Here is a 19,353-nt window from a genome sequence, read left to right as displayed (position 1 = left end):
CTGTTGCTTTCTGCCTCCTGGCTTGCAATAGCTAGAGTAGGCCTTTTTCTGTTGAAGAGGCCTCTCCAGCCTTAAGACTATTAGCAGGTGATCCTTGTACGCCTTCTCTTTATCAAGAGTTGCCTCCGGCCAGGGCCCGCCCTCTCCATTGGTCATTAAATGCGAGTAGCAGGCCCTCCTAACTCCCCTCTCTGTGGTGAGTTTGTGGCCTCCTCATTTCTGGTCTAGGTTGAGCTGTGCTCCTCTTGTTACTAGAGTAGAATGTGATATGCTGAGCCTCAGTTCCCTAGTGGTGTTTGGCATAAACAGACACCTAGATGATCTAGGTTCTTTTTTAACCTCCCTGTGGTTGTTTTGAGTGTTGTCAGGCTTCCTCTCTTTTTGAGAGTTGGATACGATATGTTGAAGCCTCCGAACTTTAGAGCTTAGTTGTAGCAACATTTTCTCAAGCAATGTTGGGCTTCTTGATTTCTATCAAGTTGTGGGGTTAGAATAGTAAGCCTTTATATTGAATACTTAGGCCTCTATTTCTCCAGAGCTCATTTCAGACACTTCCTCGTCTGTTTTCAGCTGTTTTTTTTTTTTTTTTTGCTCAGGTCTGCACCCTTGAGCCTTAGCTTGGGTTTATTCGCTTTGCTCCTAGCTCTTTGCCCCTATATGCCTTACACCAGTGCTGCTTAGGTTGAGCGCATTAGATACCCCCTTCTTTCTTGCTGGTTGAGTACGCTCCCTTAGAGCCTTTGCATTAGCCCTGGGCCTGTGGCCGTGTTCTGGTACGGTTGTAGGCCCCATTAAGGCCTCCTTATTAGCCCGGTTACATTTCCACTCCCCTTATTCTTAGGGTATAAGGCGCTATGCTGAGTACATGGCCCGTGTTGCCAATGCCAACGAGTATTCCAACTCTGGGCCTCCTTGATGGCTGTCCTCCAGGCAATCTGATATCAAGTCGCTAGGCTCTTCTGGAGCCTCCTTGATATTGGCCCAAGATTTCTAGATCTGCTACTTAGCGCCGGCCTTTAGCAGACTGCCTCTGTGGTGGTTCTCTGGTAAGTTTTAGCCCTAGGGTGGACCCATTTCTCTGGATGTTGGTCCTCATACAGACTACCCTTTTGTTCTGGGTAATGAGCCAGGATTTTAGCTCTTCTAGCAAGGCTAAAACTTTTCCATGCTGACTCTCTGGGTCTGTGTCAGGTTGTAGGCTCTTTTTTGAGCTTCCCGGCTATCTTGCTTAGCTTGGTCTTACTCGTTTCGGTTGAGTCTCTCTACTCCCCTCTACTGAGGGTCATTTTTCGAAGTTCTGCGCTTCTGAGCTCTGATCATAGGTAGAAGGCTTCTTCAGCCTCCCTGGAGGATCAGTGTTTGTTAGGCTGTAGCTTCTACCCCCTTTCGGTCTTCCTTCTAGACCTTGCTCCCTGAGCTCGGTCTAAGGGTATTAAGGGGTTTGTATTTCAACTCCCCTCAGACCAGCTTTTGGTAGAGCTATAGGTTGTCCCCTTTAGGACCCTATGTAGATTATCCAGCCTCCAGAGTGCTCTGTTTCTAGCATTCTGTGGATCCAAGGTCGAGCAGAGTACCCCCCTCGATCTGAGGGTTGGGAAGCACTGTGCTGAGTCCTGCTCCCTAGGATGCCCGTTTCTTGTCCAGTGAGAAGTTGGTTACCGCCTTCTTGCAGTCCCTCTCATATGACTGCCCTTTGGGCTTTATTCAAGAGACTCTGTTCCAGGAACAGACAGGTTGTTGGCTAGACTAGGCTTTAAGTGGGCCAGGTCAGCCTCCCTGGTGGCTACAGGGGTCAACGCTGTGTCCCCCTGAAAGTGACTGGCCAGGGCTCTTCTCAAGCCTTCTTGCTTTACTCCCTTGACCACTTAAACGCGGAGTGTACCAGTACCGGGCCGAGGGGGGCACCAGAGATAAACAAAAAAGTTGTGGTCCTGTAACTTCATAACTCCTTGCTTGATCAACGAAAGATAGGTGTCATTTTAAAGCTTAGAAGCTTGGCTTTCCAGTGAATCTAATGAATATGACTAACTCTTAACAACTGCTTTTAAATTTGATATAAGAGGAGCACCATTTTTATAGCATGAAATATGTGGTCTGTAAAAGCATCATAAATAACTGATAGTCTTTTGTTATGTATCGTTGAAAAGGTCTCAACTAGCAGAATACAAAAAGCATATTTGTTTCAGTTTGTGACCAAACTATACCAAGTATTTGTATGAAAAAGTCGCTGCCGATGCACATAACAGTACACAGATAAAGCCTTTGCGTTTCGTTTTTGCTATATAACTTCGCAAAACATTAGTAAACCATAGTAAAATCACATGTCTTTATATAGAGCAGCTTGTCTCAATTCAAATGAGCCCAAACACGACATAATATGACAAGTAGATCTTGAGAAAACCCTTATGGAGTGACAAGACATGCTTATATGCTGGCAAGACATGCTTACTTCCGCGATCGACGTGTCATCATTTGAAAGTTCAATCAATGGAAACTGCATCTCTGGTGAGGTGGATGGGTATGGTGGGTGGGACGATGTGCAGAGAGCAATCGGACACTCTCTTACAGCTGGAGTGTGCTTCGATTGGGCTGATCGCCCTGATTGACAGTTCTCTATTTACCGTGCGCCATAGAATCGGAGCTCACAGATGAAGCAGCGCTGGAAAATCATCACTCATCAACCAGGATCGTATTACTTGTTACTTATTCTATGTAATTATAAATATGTTTATGCTTTATTGTGGCGTGTACACATGTTAGTAGTTGTTATGTTTAGTAAAACACTGAGATCTCTTGTTTGGAGAGGTTTTTTTTTTTTTTTTTTGGACTTTTGATAAAAAAGACTACCTTGGTTCCAAATGCTGTAACTTTTGATTGCTTTGAGATATCAACACAAAATTTGGCTCAGATGTAGTTGACATGATTGTGCACAAGTACAAACTTGATTTTATGAGCTTCCATATATACTTTCTAATAGTCATCATGACAATCATCAATAATACCAAAATAAATCAATACATTTCATCACTTTTTCTGAGGTTTTCTCAGCAGTAATGTAACATAAGAACATCCAAACATGATCAAAATCTTTTTTTTTTTTTTTTTTTTTTTTTTTTTCAAAATTCTAAAGGTTTTCTATCAAATGAGACCGTTTATATCTTGTTTTTTTTTTTTTTTTGTAGAGTTATAAGCCATTACTTTTAAGTATGCCACTTAGATGTGAAATCATTAAAAAATGCCTTCAGGGTGTAAGTGGTTAAAAGAACCCCTTCTCTTGAAGTTGTAGGTTCTAAGTCTTGAGCGGACTTGGTGAGCCAGGTCCTCTGTTATTTCTCAGAGGTGCTTCCTCCTTTGAGGCTTTAGCTTGGCTTTGGCTGTAGGGAGTATTATCACTGACAGCGTAGTGTGTGACCAGAAGTGGTTGAGTGCTTTGGCATTTCAGGTCTTCTCCTTTCTTTTGGCATGCACTCCCCTCGGGATGGCAGCATGGGTATTTCGTTCCCCATAAGCGTCCCTTTCGGAAGGGAACGTCTCGGGTTACAACTGTAACCCTGGTTCCCTGAGAACAGGGAACGAGACACTGCGTCTCATTGGCATGCCTCCAGGCTGCCTGCTCTCAGTCCCTTCAGACGAAAAGCGGATGACATGTTCTCTGGGCGCTACTTATATACTTCCTGGTCGCACCAGTATGACATCATAGGCTGTCGCCGGCCAATAGGATTGTCGTGATTTGACAGTTGCTTCAGATACAGGCACGCGAGGGCGTTACCCATAAGCGTTCTAGGACACAGTGTCTCATTCCCTGTTCTCAGGGAACCTGAGTTACAGTCATAGAGACATTTTCTGTTAAGAGTGGACATTAACGTTAATACAGTAGCTGATATGATCCTGTTATCAGCATGCTCACAGAGGGTTTTTTTTTTCTTTGATCTCACAGATTTGAGAATCATAGTGACCAGATATTGGCCCACATTGGACTGCATGCATATGATACTGAGATCACTGACTAGAAGCAGGAAAGTGTTTTTTTTTTTTTTTCTTCTTCTTCTTCTTCTTTTTTCTTTTTTCTCCAGTGCACCAAACACCAAATGCCAGGTATGTGATGTTCACATATATCTTTGAACAGGATTTTTTTCCAAGTATAACTGTGTACTCAAAATGTGTCTTTGACTCTCATTTATATATTTAACTATATTCTAAATAAACTACAAACAAAAAACGATATATTTCTTTTGTCATTGCATTCTTTCTTAATTCACTCAGTCACATTCATGACTGAATGGCTCATTATGCAGCTCATTAGGGGCAGGGTCTTAATCTCCTCAGATGTGAATCACAGCATTATTCATGAAGATTCACACCTCCGCGCATATAGCCTTCTTAAACAAAAAGTGTCTTAGAAATTTAAAAATTAATACATTGTTTTATGTGTCCGAGTTGGCAGAATGATTTTAACATCACTTTGAAGCAAAAACTCTAGACTAAAATATACAGTTCCCAAAAGTCTTGTGAAAAAATGTTTAGTATGTGTTTTGAGGCCTTATTTCAGTGACTTATTATTTTTTTGTTTGTTTGTTTTTTAAAAACCTTGCCTATACGTAATTATCTCAAAAATACAAACATGTACATACTTGTTGCTCACATATTATTGTAGTCTAGTTTGTGCTGAATACAGTGTAATGAGACTTTTGTCATTAATATATTTATAAGCAACTGAAAAAAGCACAAATGTCAGGGCATGTTAAAACTACTCCAGGGCCCCAAATTAGCCTCAGACCCCAGAGGGTTAAACAGTCAAACACCTTTGTGCTATTTCTGAAACAGTTCTTGTTCAACATAATGTCACAGATACGCCAGGTTCAACCATCACCCAATCACAGCGCGCTCCCGAATGCTAAACACGCACACCTGCACCTCATCATCACAGCAATCACGGCACTTCAAAAGACACACAAACTCACACACTCATTGTCCAGACTCGTTAGCATCAAGACCTACCTTCATGCTCACCTTAAGGACTCCTTCAAGCTACTTACCTGTCTCCAGTGTGTTCCCAATTCTCCTTCGTGATTCCTCCTCTCGTGTGAGTTCTCCTGTGTCTCCTTCGTTCCAGCCAGTCTCTGCATCTGCTACCTCTTCAAAAGAAAAGGACAGTATCAGTTCCATTACCATTACCAGTCACCTGCAATTACCTGTTCACTTACTGCACTGTTGATAATCTCTTCTGGTTGTTCAATAAAACCCGTTACCTGCATTCCAGTGCCTCTGTCCCTTCTGTTTGTAACAGAAGTCCGGACCATAACCGCTGAACACCAGAATGAGCACCCCAGACCCGTTTCAGGAGCTCGTGGATGCTCTACGGCGAGCACTCACTGCGAATCCACCAGCATCTCCACCACCGAACACATCCGTCAACACCGCTGCCTCTCCTTCACCACCGTACGCCAGTCCCATGGCCAAACCGACACCCTTCTCTGGTTCAGCGGAGGATTGCAATGGATTCATCCTGCAATGTTTGCTGGTCCTGTAGATGCAACCGCACCTGTACCCCAACGACCGCGCTAAGGTAGCGTTTATAATTTCCCAATTAGATGGCAAGGCGCTTCGCTGGGCTGAAACGCTTTGGTCTCAGAATAATCCAATTACACAGTCATTCTCCAGTTTCATCTCCCACTTCAAGGAAGTTTTCGGGAAACCTGCCTGGGATTCATCAATCGGTGAGCAACTATACCATTTGAAACAAGGTTCAATGACTGTGAATGAATATGCTCTTCAGTTCAGAACACTCGCTGCCGCCAGTGGATGGAACGAGCAGTCTCTGATTACTACATACCGTCAAGGATTGGATCCACGAGTGCGGTTGCATCTCGTTGCATACGAGGATACCATCGGGCTGGAACGCTTCATACAACTCTCCATTCGCTTCGCCACTTGTATGCAGTCATGTCTCGAAGAGCACCAGGGCCAGCCATTCTATACATCACCCCTCCGCCGTCCAGAATCCGTCAGCCCTCCAGAACCAGCCAACAAACCCATGCAACTTGAGAATACTCGTCTGTCACCCACTGAACGGCAGAGGCGGCTGACCCAGAATCTGTGTCTGTACTTTGGTCTATCTGGGCATTTCATCTCTGAATGCCCCATTCGCCCTTCTCGTCCCGTGGTGAGTGTCATTATTCCTTCGATAAATAAGATGAAACCACTCACCACTATTGTAAACCTTACTGCTGCCGGTGTCTCCATTCCAGTCAGTGCCCTCCTCGACTCTGGGTTAGCTGGCAAGTTCATCTCTGGTGCCCTCTGCCGTCAGCTCAACCTCAAGACGACCGCCACACATCCATCTACTAGATAATGGGAAGACCTCTCAGTTGAAGACGGGTACGCTCTAGTGTCGGTCCAGTGCAACTTCAAGTGGGCATCCTTCATGTCAAGCAACAACATCTGCTGGTTCTGGAGGAGTCCACCGCTGATGTGATATTAACCCATGGTTGGAGCAGCGCAACCCCATCATTTCCTGGAAGACCGGCAAGATCCTGAAGTGGGGCGACAGCTGCTTCCCGAACTGTTTTTCTACTTTCCCTGTGCCATCCTCTCCTCGTTCCGAAGATCTGTCAGTCTGTGCGACCTCCATAGAAAGCCCCGTAGAGAAGCGCTCAGTGGACATCCCATTGTGTTACGCCTCCTTCAGTGACGTCTTCTGCCCCAAGAGAGCTTCCAAGCTGCCTCCACACTGGCCATGGGACTGCGCCATTGACCTGCTTCCGGGTGAGCCAGTGCCCAAAGGAAAAATCTACTCCCTGTCACTTCCGGAGGAGAAGGCCATGGAGGAATATATCAAAGAAACTCTAGCGCAAGGTTACATCCGCCCGTCTACTTCCCCTGCTGCTTCCAGCTTATTCTTTGTGGCAAAAAAGGACGGAGGCTTGCGGCCTTGCATTGATTACAGAGCACTCAACAAGATCACTGTTAAATTCCGTTATCCCCTTCCTCTCATCCCATCAGCGCTGGAACATCTCCATGGTGCCACTGTTTTCACCAAGTTGGACCTCCACAGCGCTTACAAACTCATCCGGATACGCGAGGGGGACGAGTGGAAAACAGCCTTTGTGACCCCTACTGGACACTATGAGTATCTTGTTATGCCGTATGGATTGGTCAACGCCCCTCCGTATTCCAGGATTTCATGCATGAGGTGCTCTGGGAGTTTCTCCACAAGTTCGTGCTCGTGTACATCGACGACATCCTGATATACTCCCGGAGCATGGCCGAACATCGCCAACACGTTGCGGAGGTCCTGCAACGCCTGAGGGAGTTCCATCTGTTCCTGAAAGCTGAAAAGTGCTCCTTCCACCAATCCTCAGTGCAGTTCCTTGCCTATTACATCGATAGCAGTGGCATCCGGATGGACGAGGGGAAGGTGGACGCCATCAGGACCTGGCCCACACCCACGACTGTAAAAGAACTCCAAAGATTCCTAGGATTTGCAAATTTCTATCGCTGTTTCATCCAAGACTATAGTACCATTACCAGCCCACTCACCAATCTCCTGCGCAATAAGCCCAAGTCTCTGTCCTGGAACCCCGCTGCCACTCAAGCTTTTGAAACCCTCAAGGAAGCCTTCACCACCGCTCCCCTCCTCGTCCACCCAGACCCCGAGAAGCCCTTCATAGTAGAGGTCGACGCCTCGACCACCGGAGTGGGAGCGGTTCTATCACAGCAGCAGGGGAACCCAAGTAGACTCCATCCATGTGCCTTCTTCTCCCGCAAACTCAACCCGGCGGAAGTCAACTACAACATCAGAAACAGGGAGCTTCTTGCCATCAAGCTTGCCCTGGAGGAGTGGAGGCATTGGTTGGAGGGCTCACAGCATCCGTCGTAGTTCATAGGCGTAGTTCAAGTCATAGTTTTGACTGATCACAAAAACCTGAAGTATCTAAGAGACGCTAAACGACTAAACCCACGACAAGCACGGTGGGCCCTGTTTTTTACCCGCTTCAATTTCACTATTTCCTATCGACCTGGATCCAAGAATGTTAAGGCGGATGCCTTATCTCATCTCCACAGCCCTGATGAAAATACTGAAGAACCTGAACCCATCCTGCCCAAAAAGATTTTCGTCAATCCTATCGTCTGGTCTGAAGAAACCCTGCCCTCCTCCAATGTCTCCACCAACACTTCGCCGGGTTGTCCCTCAGGTTTGCTATACATCACCCGGACACAGCGCACTCCTCTCATTCACTCCTCCCACACGTCACTGGGCACTGGCCACCCAGGGGTCAATGAAACCTTCTCGCTGCTAAAAGAGCACTTCTGGTGGCCGAACATGGCAGCTGACGTCAGAAGGTACGTGCAGGGATGCAAGGAATGCGCCATCTCTAAGAGTCCCCGGCATCTTCCCTCCGGAAAACTCCATCCTCTGCCCGTTCCCAGTCGACCCTGGTCACACCTATGAGTGGATTTCATCACCGACCTCCCTCCTTCTGATAATTGTACTTGCATATTTGTGGTGATTGACAGATTCTCCAAGTCATGTCGTCTGATTCTTCTAAGGGGACTGCCCACAGCCATGGAAACTGCTGAATTGATGTTCAACCACATCTTCAGATATTACGGAATTCCAGAGAATATTGTATCGGATAGAGGTCCACAATTCATCTCAAAGGTATGGAAATCCTTCTTTTCACTCCTAGGTGTGACCGTCAGCCTCTCCTCAGGATACCCCCCTCAGTCGAATGAAGCCGCTTGCTCCGTACCTTCTGTCATGGCCACCAGGACTCTTGGAACCAGTTCCTGGGTTGGGCCGAGTATGTACAGAATTTCCTGCGACAACCTACCACCGGACTCACCCCCTTCCAGTGCGTGCTCGGTTACCAACCCCCATTGTTCCCCTGGTCTGGGGAACCATCAGAGGTACCAGCGGTCGACTACTGGTTCAGAGAGAGCGAGAGGGTCTAGGACTCTGCACACCACCAGCTACAACGGGCTGTCCGCAGACAAAGAATGACAGCCGACCTTTGTCGCTCCGATGCTCCAGCCTACCAGCCAGGACAGAAGGTATAGCTATCCACAAGAGACATCAGGCTGCGTCTGCCGTGCCGTAAGCTGAGTCCCAGGTTCATTGGCCCCTTTCCCATCGTCAAGCAGATAAACCCTGTCACATACCAACTCAAGCTACCTCCTCAATACAAGATTCACACCACCTTCCATGTCTCCCTGCTAAAGCCTCACCATCCCTCTGTTTCTGTCTCCACAGAGCCTGGCGCAGCCGCTGAACCCCCCCTTCCTCTCATTGTGGAGGATGGTGCTGCTTACTAGGTGCAGGACATCTTGGACTCCCGACGTCGTGGTGGTATCTTAGAATACCTCGTGGACTGGGAAGGCTATGGTCCCGAGGAACGCTCATGGGTACCAAGAAACTATATACTCAACCCATACCTACTTGACACGTTCCATGCCACTCATCCTGAGAGACCAGCACCTCGTGGGAGAGGCCGACCACCACGATGTCGGGGTCATTGGCTCTCAGGAGTGGGCCGTGGAGGGAGGGGTAATGTCACAGACACGCCAGGCTCAACCATCACCCAATCACAGTGCGCTCCTTCACCCGAATACTAAACACGCACACCTGCACCTCATCATCACAGAAATCACGGCACTTCAAAAGAAACACGAACTCACACACTCACTGTCCGGACTCGTTAGCATCAATACCTACCTTCATTCTCACCTTAAGGACTCCTTCAAGCTACTTACCTGTCTCCAGTGTGTTCCCAAGTCGCCTTCGTGATTCCTCCTCTCGTGTGAGTTCTCCTGTGTCTCCTTCGTTCCAGCCAGTCTCTGCATCCACTACCTCTGCAAAAGAAAAGGACAGTATCAGTTCCATTACCATTACCAGTCACCTGCATTTACCTGTTCACTTACCTGCACTGTTGATAATCTCTTCTGGTTGTTCAATAAAACCCGTTACCTGCATTCCAGTGCCTCTGTCCCTTCTGTTTGTAACACATACCTGTCATTTCCAAGGTGTTCCTTTTTTTATTTGACCAGTGCAGCTTGCTGATGTTGGTACAGTGCTCTCAGAGAAAAACAGTTTCAGCAGGACTCATCAGTGGCATCTGGTTCCTGTAAAAAAAAAAAACAACAACAAAAATTGTGAACATGCTGATATCCGAAGCATCTAGGGCTGCATCTAATTGTGATTTTTCTGGTTAAAACTGTGATTTAAAATTCACAAAAAAATATAAAGAACACCAGGTTTGTTGTGTCTACTTGTATGGCTGCATGTAATAATAATAATTTTACTTTACAGAAAACTTTTATTTTTTTGGGAAAAAAGCAAGCGACCTATAACTACAAATCATTATAAATGTTATGTATGTTTAGTTCATACTGGAAGCCGGAGGGAAAAAGTTCAAATATGCCTCACAGAAGTAAAATAACATGCCATTCCAGGATACCCCTAGTACAGCTATCACTGTAGCTGAATAATAATAATAATAATAAAAAAAAAGATAGAAATGCTTTGACTTATTAAATATGAAGACAATAAACACAAAACTGTGAGAGTATAAGGTTTATCTGTGTTCAAGAATACAGGATATTTTCATAAGAATAATATATATTTATGATGCAACTCTAATAGACATTGCATTAATTTTATATAGAATACTTCAAAATAATATGTTGTCTGCCTCATTCTTTGATAAAATGCCACTTCAGATCCCAAATGAAAATTATATCAAACACTTATGACGTTATGAAGTGAGTGCATTGCTTTTCAAATGCACATTGTAAGTGACTCAAACTTACAGCACTGAGACCACAGAGACCATTTACTGTATAAAACATTATTGTTTACTTGGCACAATATAAACATATATTTCACAGTAAACACTGTCTAAACATTCTAACATGATACAGTTTATGTAACAATAACATGTTAACTAATATATGTGGGAATAAATGACTTGCCTCCGCCGGTAAATTCAAGATAAACTCACAGTGCTTCTTCGAAACTTGATGAAAAGCAGTTTTGAGGTGATGGGGGCATTTACAGGTTAGTGTGCCTTGCACATGGATGATTTGTGTGTCAAAGACTGTGCTGTGTGTGGGTGTGGTCACATTACAGATAATGAAACCAGGCAGGGAAGATTGTACCTCTGATTGGTTTCATATGGATTACATAAACAGAGAATATTTGTTTTGTTGTTATTGCGAGCATACATAAATAAAAGTGAGTTCAGAAATGAGTATTGTTTCATTCCATTGTAAAAAATCATTAGTTATTAATTAGTTATCTATACAGAAGATAAATGAAGATCTGATTCATCATGCCGGTATGGAAACGGTTTTTGAAAAAAAAAAAAAAAAAACCTAAAGGGGTCTGAGAAGTCATTAGATTGAGAAAACAAACAAAAAAAATTCTAAATTGGCAACAACACTGCACCAGGTGAAAGATGGCATGAACAAGCACAAGACAGAGTCAGGGTAGATAAATATGAAATAAGGAGTGTAAGGAAAATCCCAGAGTTAAGGCGACCGTTATTTTAGAACGTTTCCCTTTATTGTTTCTATCGTCATGCTTGTCACGTGACACACCACAGCCACACTGTATAACAGATGTATCGCTTTGCTCACCATGTCATCAACTATCTGATATTCCAATTCTCAATATGTGCAAGTGAGTGTTTTGTCATTTAAAAACTTATATAATAAACTTGATTTTAACTCCCTTGGGTCGGTGGTCACGCCGGTGATACCACCTCGGTTTTTTTCTTACCAGTGTGAAAGAGACTCAAAATACTCCGTCAATGTTGCACATACAATTAAGAGTTATACACCATTTTAATCTGTGGAATATCTTCTTTTATTTGTGCTTTTTGCAAAATAAAGAAAACTAACATGATGTGTGATCTGTCGTCTCCCTCTGAACGAAGTCCAATCTGATAGTTCTCAGAAAATGAACTGTAATTTAGTGAATACTAATCACAAAAAAAATAGACTTATGTCTAAAGAAACGTTGAAATGTCAGGTTTTAAATCGTGTAAGTCAAATCGAAAACAAAAATTCTGTGTATATATTGCTTTCACCATTCCTGGGGCAGGATGTCTAAGCAGGATGGCAAGACAGACAGAGCCTGCAAATCCCCAATTCTTTTTAAAGAAATGATAGCCATAAGAAAAACATTTTTAGACTCAGAAGTTTGTAAGACACTGACTTAAAAGGCGGTCTCAACCAGACCCTTAAGGACTATAGCTAGGTCCCATGAAGGAATCTTGGCTCAAACGGGAGGCCTCAGTCGTCTGCCCCCACGAATGAAGCGAGCAAGAGAGGATGTTTCCCCAGTGGCACCCCATCAATCAAGGCATGGCAAGCTGATAAAGAGGCCACGTAAACCCTAAGAGTGGTGGGGCATATGCCTGCTGATAATTTCTCCTGTAGGAAGTCCAGAACTGAAGCAATCTGGCATTTAACTGGATCTGCATTATTCATTTATTGGCATAAATCCTTCTAGTGGAAGGAGCCCTAGCACTTAGTATGGTCTCAATAACTTCAGGTGAAAGCCCACTGTCCCTCAGTTGGTACTCCTCTGGGGCCAAACATGAATGTTCCACAGCTCAGGCAGGGGATGAAATATTGTCCCCTAAGCTTGAGACAGAAGGTCCCTCCTCACCGGTATCGCCTAAGGCAAGATATTATCTCCAAGAACCATACTCTGTTTGGCCAAGGCAGAGTTATCAGTAAGAGGCAAGACCCTTGTTGGCAAACTCTGGCTAGAACTCCCAGGAGCAGAGAAACCAGAGGAAATGCATACAAGTGCATTCTGGGCCATGTATGCGCTATCGCATCCAGACCCTGGGGGGTTGGGTGACTCAGAGAGAAATAGAGGGGACATTGTGCTGTCTGTTGGGAGGCGAAGAGGTCCACCTCTGCTTCGTATAATCTTAACCAGATTTGTCTCACTACCTCAGGGTGGAGTTTCCATTCCCCCAACTGTATTTTATGTCTGGACAGTAAGTCTGCTCCCACATTCAGATGTCCTGGGATAAATATTGCTCTGAGTGACAGGAACTTGTCCTGAGCCCAAAGAAAAATATGCTGCGCTAGTTTGTTTAGGTGGCGCGAACGCAGACCTCCCTGGTGATTTATGTAAGAGACGGCTGATGGCTGTGTTGTCCATCCGCACCAGTACATGTGATAACAGAGGACGCAGTTGTCATGAGACCTAACATTCGTTGATACTAAAAAACAGAACACAATCTTGGCCTAGCCTGACTTTGCGCAGGGTGTTCTGAATGGTCTTGATTCGAGTGGGAGACAGCTGTGCCCACATCATGACCGAATCCCATACAATTCCTAAGTATGTTGTTCTCTGGGTAGGAGAGAGAATGCTTTTTTTTGTCGTTGAGTCTCAACCCCAGAGAAACTAGATGAGCTAACACAATATTTCTGTGTTGTAGTGCCAGCTCTAGTGATTATTCTAGTATTGGCCAATTATCTATGTAATTCAAAATGCAAATGCCCTGGAGTCGCAATGGCTGCTTCCATGCATTTTGTGTATGTGTTGTGTGATAAGGCCTTAAAGATCTAAAATTGGACTCAAGCCCCCATCCTTCTTGGGAATCAGGAAGTATCTGCTGTAGTTTCTATGACCTCTGTTTTAAAGATTCTTTTGTCTTTATTTGGAAGTTTATTTTTTGTCACTGTTATATAAAATTATTTTGTTTATTTCCTTAATATGCCCCAACCTTTCTTGTTCGATCCTGGCTCCTCCCTAATTAGTTGCTCACTGATTAGTATACGCCTTCTGTTAATTAGCCAATCACTGAAGCCATATACTAATGAGTCCTGATTTATAAATGCCTGCAGTGATGCATGATAGACTGTGAGTCTTTGGAGCTGCCTGATGCTTGTAACGTGTGTGCGTATTCATGAGCAATGTAAGTTTGTTTCTTTTGGGTTTTATATATTGTATTTTTGATTGTTAATTTTAGTGTGGCTTATTTTGATTTAAGTGTTTGTATTTCTGTTCTTGTTTAGAGACCACACACACATACACACCCTTATTCCTATTCATATGATGTGCTCCCTGCTCATCTTTGTTCTGCCTGCTCCAATAGATCAATAAAAGTGGTCATATGGAACTGTACTGGACTCTGTGTTCTTGTCGACATCCCTGCTGGACTCAAGCCAGCTATCGCTTAAAGCCTAAACTCCTTTACAGCCTCTTTGACCAGAAGAGATTGCAGCTCTTGTGACAGTAAGTGTGCCTGCTCTGGCTTCACGGTAGTGGCAACCACAGCAATGAAATGTGGAGGATGGCGAACAAATTGGATTCTGTAACCTTTTTCTACTGTCTTTAGAACCCTCTTTAGAACTCACTGGCAGTAGCATCCATGCTGCCAAGTTCTCTGAAATGGGTATCAATTTTGAAACTTCCTGTTGAGGGGATGTTGGATGTTCCGCGTCCTGGGTGACAACAGGAAACAATGGAACACCCAACATTAAACTGGAAACCGCTGCCACCCGAAGCACCAGAGGCGGCATGGATGGTACAGAGGTTTCTTGGGGGTTTCGGGAAGAGGCTGGTATATATACATGCCCCATTCCAAGGGGGCCTACCCCCACAGGGCTGGGTGCAAGACCATCAGGATTTTTTCTTTTTAGATTTAATAGTCCTGAGGTCTTGTCTTTTTGGAGACTGCTGAGGGCGACGAGCCGGTCCCCAGTCTTGACGAGGGGGAGCATGACTCATCACCATCTGCTTCTGAGCCTCTAGTTTGGAAGGACCGGGGCGAGGCTGGGTGACGACAGCCCCTCCCCCTGAATGCGGCGAGGAAGGAATTGCATGAAAGCTTTCTCGTGTTTCTTCACCTCCCAAAGCCTGCTGATGACTGTATTTACAGAGTCACCTAACAGGCCGGAAGATGAGATCAGGGCATCACGCAGGAATACTCTCTCCTTATCTTTGATGCCCGTAAGGTTTAGCCACAGATGCCTCTCCGTGCTGACCAAAGCAGCCATTGAACGGCTGATAGCGTGAGCCATCTGCTTGGTTGCACAGAGAGATAAATCTGTGGCTCGATGAGCTCCGTGAACGCTTCTTTGTCGATGGTACCACTCGCACTCAGGTCCTTGAACAGGTCAGCCTGGTATGCCTGTAACACCACCATGGTGTGCAGCGCTGCACCAGACTGACCTGCAGCTGAAAAGCTTTTCCCCACAAGCGCTGAGGTGGTTCTACATGGCTTTGTGGGGAGAGTTGGTCTTTTTAATGATGATGCCGAGCCAGGAGAGAGATAGCTTGCGAGCGTCTCTTCAACTTGTGGCATCATCATATACCCCCCTGCCTTCGCACCCATGGTAGTTAAATATGTCGATGACGAAGGCACAAAAACTAGACAAAATTAGACAATATCAGATATATGGTGATGAGTAAGTTATTTAGCAATATAAACAACAAGGAATGATAGTAAATAGAGATTCAAAACAAAGCTATACGGAGCTACAGATGCAAGCCAGTCAGCAGCGAGGCAGACCGGAGCAATCGAAGGCAAACTGAGGTACTGCTGTGCCTCATTGTTGATGTTGATGCCACTTAGTGTGGCAGTAAGAGTAAACGGGAGAAGTGGAAAAGGCTAGAAAAGGCTCCTTTTAGCCCACCCATCACTTCCCGATTAAAGGGAAATACCACTGTATCTAGGGAACCACCCTAAGTTACCAACTACGCCACCCCGGGATCGCCGTTCACTGTAAAATACACCAGGCTCTCAGGTTTGTTAAGGCTGAGTCAGATACCAGACAAGGAGGTGTCAATTTCAACAACAATCTTTATTTGAAATTATAGAAAATACCACACTAATTCAATAAAACCAATCACTCTCACACACAGTTTACCAATCCAGGAAACCCAGCGGTCACATGTGTACACTCACACCACAGCACGCCACACCTCACTGTGAACACTGCATTCAGGCAAAAGACCCACCACCACAACGGGAGACGCTGATCCTCTGCAGCGGGCCGCCCCAATTCTGAAGGAAAACAAAGAAAACAGTGAAACAACCACTTGACAAAATTGTTTTAAAAACACAGTAAAACAAACACGCATCACACAGTTTCAACCAGTAGGTGAGCTCGCCAGGTCAGTTCTGCCAAGCTGATCAAGGGGCCGCGTCCGGCCACCACGATAACAAATTGGTTGACAGGCTGGAAAACAGTAGCCAGCAATATTACAAAAAGAGACACATACAAAAAACAATCAAACATCAAACGCAATGCAAAAAGAAGAATATAAAATTAAACAAAAAACAACTTAAATCAATCACAAAGAATAAACAAAGTAGTATGTATAAATATCACACAAACTCAAATCAAACAAATGAAAAAAAATATACATAAAGGAAAACAATTTACTTGGAAACAAAATAAACAAAAAAAACAAGACCTCAAAAAGCTTGGTGACCGCTAGGTGGCTGATCGTCTATTGCACGCCACTTAAGACTTTGATTGAAGTTTGTTACTCACACAATTACAATTGATGGTAAAGGCACCACACCACAGACCCAAACCGCAGTCCAGCTGATACAGCGGGTGTTAGATGCTGCAAATGTAAACAGTTAGCAAAAATAAACAGACACCGTGTGACGACACACAAGCTAAAACTAGTTTATAGCACAGGGCTGCCAGTCCAATCCAGCAGCAGAACCGTAGACTACAAGCCAGTCTCCCTCGATTCACAGAAACGGTAATGATTGCAGTGACAAAGGTCCTAGGACATATAGCGTAGCAGAGGAAGTAAAGCGAAGCAGCCAGCAAAACAGGCATCAAAACGGAGGTTTAAACAAGACACAAAGCCCACTGTAACGTCGCTTGCATGTTGGCCCGCACCTTAAACGTAAAATACAACACACAAAACATAAATTTAACCAGTCAGGCCGCTAACAATCATACGGTTTTAAGCTCATAATCAAAACAACATACCTGTAATGCGACTCACATGGCACAGAAACTGTTGCATGCTAAACGCATTTCCGTGAAAACAGCTGACGGCATCCCACAAAGCTCCTCAGTCCACCCTTTAACAAAAATAAACCCATGAAGCCCTGTATGATAAACCCACGAACAGACCATGATGCGATCACTGCCAACAGCTCCTATACCTCACAAACATCCACACGCCCCGCCAGAAGTTAGATGACTCGCTACCTGAGGCAGAGAAGACACACACACATAGCGACACTACGGCTACATTTATACACCACTAAATAAGCGTAATTCAAAAGCACTCCCTCTCTTATTAATGGATTACATCAGAGGTAACAGAACTGCTACATTAGCATAGTTGCATATTAACTTAAAGGGTTAGTTCACCCAAAAATGAAAATAATGTAATTTATTACTCACCCTCATGTCGTTCCACACCCGTAAGGCCTTCATTCATCTTCGAAACACAAATTAAGATATTTGGATTAAATCCGATGGCTCAGTGAGGCCTGCATTCACAGCAATGACATTTCCTCTCTCAAGATCCATAAAGGTACTAAAAACATATTTAAAACAGTTCATACGAGTTCAGTAGTTCTACCTTAATATTATAAAGCGACGAGAATATTTTTGTGCGATATTAAGGTAGAACTACTGAACTCGCGTGAACTGTTTTAAATATGCTTTTAGTACCTTTATGGAAAAGGATTAGACAAGTGTAAGATGTTTAGTCTAAAATAAATACTTTTCTTTTAACAAATGTAATACTAGTGTACCGGTGCATCATGGATGATGCATAACCTTTTTTTTTTTTTTCTTCGTTTAACATTGCAAAGTTTGCCTTGTACAACCCATTTTGCAAGCATGTAAATATAGGTCATGATTTCCTCTGTTAAATCATTGTCTAACACTGTCTACACTAAACTTCAAATATGAGAATGCATGTATTGTGCTTTATTGAAATGGTCTGGATAAATGAGATAGAAGTTACCCAAAGGGGAGAAAAAATGTTTACATCTTAAATATTTCTGCTAGACATAAATGAGGTTACATTAACATCAAATGGAGGCTTTTGCTTCTCACAGGAGTCTCCTGCTTCTCACACTTGTCTCCTGAGACAAAAACTCTAACAGTCTCACAACGGTCTCTTTTAAAGTTTTAGAAGAGATCCCAACAACATCACACACTGTGCTCAGACTTTTCTCCTCAGCTAAAGACTCTGGAGCTCTCACATTTGTCCCCTCTAAAGATTCAAATGAGATCTCAACAACATCACCCACTGTTCTCAGATTTTTCTCCTGAACTAAAGACTCCTATGGTGTAACATTTGTTTTGTCTGAAGTTTTAGAAAAGATCTCAACAACATCACACACTGTGCTCAGATTCAAAACACAATTCATAAATACACAAGTAAAAGCATAAATATTTACCCAAATGCTCACAAAAATGCATCTTACCTAAATAAAGTTAAAATTTTTACACATATGTATATATCAAGTTTTCTGAATTAATTTCAATTACACATTTTTGAATGATGTTACATGTATTTATGGATCGTTGAATCTGCATTTGCAAATCATCACACATGCGTGGTCTGCTTTGAATTTGTGTGTGGTATTTTTGAGACCTATTTGTCTGTATTTGTGAGAGCATTTAGATAAATATGCTTTTACATGTGTATTTATGAATTGTGTTTTGAATTTACGAATCGGATTTTGTAAATGTGAATTTTACTTGTGTATTTATGAAGTGTGTTTTGAATTTACAAATCGGATTTTGTAAATGTGAATTGTGCTGTGGATTTATGAATTTTGTTTTGTAAATGTATTATTTTTGAGACTAATCTGGCTTCATAGATCTCTAAACATTAGAGGAGACAAATGTGAGAGCGCCAAAGTCTAGGAGAAAGGAGAAAAGGAGAAAAGTCTGAGCACAGTGTGTGGTGTTACTGAGATCTCTTATGAAACTTCAGAAAAGACAAGTGTGAGAGATCCAGTGACTCTAGCTGATGAGAAACGTCTAAGCAAAATGTGTGATGTAGTTGAGAGATCTTCTAAACTTTAGAGGAAGCAAATGTGAGAGCTTCAGAGTCTTTGGTTTAGGAGAAAAGTCTGAGCACAGTGTGCGATGTTGAGATCTCTTTTAAACTTTAGAGGAGACAAGAGTGAGAGTACCAGAGACTTTAGCCGAGGAGAAAAATCTGAGCACAATGTGCGATGCTGTTGAGATCTCTTCTAAACTTTTAAGGGGACAAATGTGAGAGAGAGTCTTTGGTTTAGGAGTAAAGTCTGAGAAAAATGTGTGATGTTGTTGAGAGATCTTCTAAACTTTAGAGGAAGCAAATGTGAGAGCTTCAGAGTCTTTGGT

At 43.7% G+C, this 19,353-nt stretch overlaps 1 protein-coding gene across 4 annotated transcripts in view; it reads left to right on the top strand.

The window, feature by feature from the left end:
- gjc2 (gap junction protein gamma 2) overlaps nucleotides 1-19,353 on the top strand; it is a 321,138-nt gene that overhangs the window by 258,177 nt on the left and 43,608 nt on the right. The window lies entirely within an intron of this gene.

Source organism: Ctenopharyngodon idella, chromosome 2 (assembly GCF_019924925.1).
Source record: "Ctenopharyngodon idella isolate HZGC_01 chromosome 2, HZGC01, whole genome shotgun sequence".
Lineage (NCBI taxonomy): Eukaryota > Metazoa > Chordata > Actinopteri > Cypriniformes > Xenocyprididae > Ctenopharyngodon > Ctenopharyngodon idella.
This window is presented reverse-complemented; position numbering and strand designations above follow the sequence as displayed.